The sequence below is a fragment of the Lactuca sativa genome, chromosome 4 (genome assembly GCF_002870075.4).
Source record: "Lactuca sativa cultivar Salinas chromosome 4, Lsat_Salinas_v11, whole genome shotgun sequence".
NCBI lineage: Eukaryota > Viridiplantae > Streptophyta > Magnoliopsida > Asterales > Asteraceae > Lactuca > Lactuca sativa.
The window spans coordinates 306,356,221-306,358,088 of record NC_056626.2 but is presented as its reverse complement, the minus strand read 5'-3'; positions in this window follow the sequence as shown (position 1 = coordinate 306,358,088).

Below are 1,868 nucleotides of genomic sequence, written 5' to 3'. Positions count from 1 at the left end.
AGTGCTTCTTGTAGGCAGCATACTCTTCGGGAGTGGCTTTGGACTCATCAAGTTCTTTGAGCTCCTTTTCAAGGACATACTCTTTGTCCTCGAATCTAAGCGCCATCTTGATGTTACGCATCCAATCGTTATAGTTAGAGCCATCCATAACGACTTTGGAGCAGATGTTTAGTAGAGAGAAGTTGTGGTTGGAGGATGATGAAGCAGAAGTGTTTCCAGGAGCAGACATCTGAAAAGAAAGATAGTTTTAGTTAGATTTCAAGACACCTCAATATAATAACCCAAAGATATCATATCAAGGTTAGGACCCAACTATGACGATTTACAACTTAGAAATGGGATGTCGAGATCCAAGTTCAAATCTCATAAAGGTAGGTGAATGACGATTCACCAATTCCACCATTAGATAAAATAAACGAAATGAAATTCCTAATTCTTTTGAGATACATTAAAGCTATTTAATGGCATGTTTTAATCTCGGATTATGCTCTACTATTTGTGACTGGGATATCGAGGATCACAAACTAGATGTGAATAACCATGCAAATGTGCTTGGTAACCTTATTGTCTTTATCATTAACTATTGATGTGCCGGTAAACCACACACGCTCCATCAAGATGATAATTATAAGATACCCATTACTACTCTTTATTAGTGCCTTTTAGTGTGCCGGTTAACCACACACGCTCCACTAACGACCAATAAAGCATAATGTGCAATTTAATGGATTAGCATACTTTTCACATTTTTCCTAAAGTAACTAGAGTTGGGATTTTTGAAAAATAATGTTCTAGTACTTTCTTTAATAGCATTATACTTTTAATGAGAAGTAGTTGTCCTATCAAATCCATTTTGCTAACGACCCTCCACTAATCAAGGAAGCGGTGGGTGAGAGTGGACACCCATTCAACTACCATTTTATAGGCAGTTTCCTTATACCCCCCTTATAGACTAGCTTCGTGAATGAGGCATACTAGCGATTTGACTGACCATATTCTTATACATATATAATATTTAACTTTTAATTATAATATATATAAGGTGTGTTTTAAAACATTTTAAAACTCCAAGGGTTTATATAAATTTTCGAAATTTAAACTATTAAATTTTAAATTTAAATAAACCAATTAATTAGATTTAATATTTATCTATTAATTAATTTACTAAATCTTGTAAGGATTATCTAATTAAATTAATCAATTAATTTAATCCTAATCCTTATCCCTCTAAATTTCAAAAAATAGGGTAAAGGATAATTATCCAATTAATCTAATGAAGTAACAATTATCCAAAATAAGAAACCCTAAAAAATCTAGCAATTTCGAAATTTACAAGGGAGGAGGCTAGGTTTTTCAAAACCCTAACCCTAATTTTGATTAGGGTTCTTTGGAGGCTAGGGTTTTCGAAAAACCCTTTGATCCACAATCCTAAAAATCGAAAAATGGCCTTTAGGGTTTAATAGCTATAAACCCTAATTTGCAATTCAACAATTATAGCAATTCAATTTAAAACAAATAATGGCTCTGATACCACTGATGGGTTTTAGGTAAAACAAATAAACTAGAAAACAATTCCTAAGTTCACATGCAACCTACTTTGGATCTATGTTTTAACTATTGAACATATAACTTTGAATTGCAAAACAAGAACCCTAGAGGAGGAGGCTATTTTCAAAAATAGTAAACTAGGGTTAGGAGTTACATACCTTTCAATTGTTATAGTAAACAATTGACAATTCCCTTGTTCTTGATCTTGATCTTCTTGGAAGCTTAGCACCACAAGTGTAATGTCTCTAATGGAATCACACCCAAACTAGCAAGAAGGAAAGTAGAAGAGAGAGGGGAGAGGGAGTATGCAAAATCTTAGC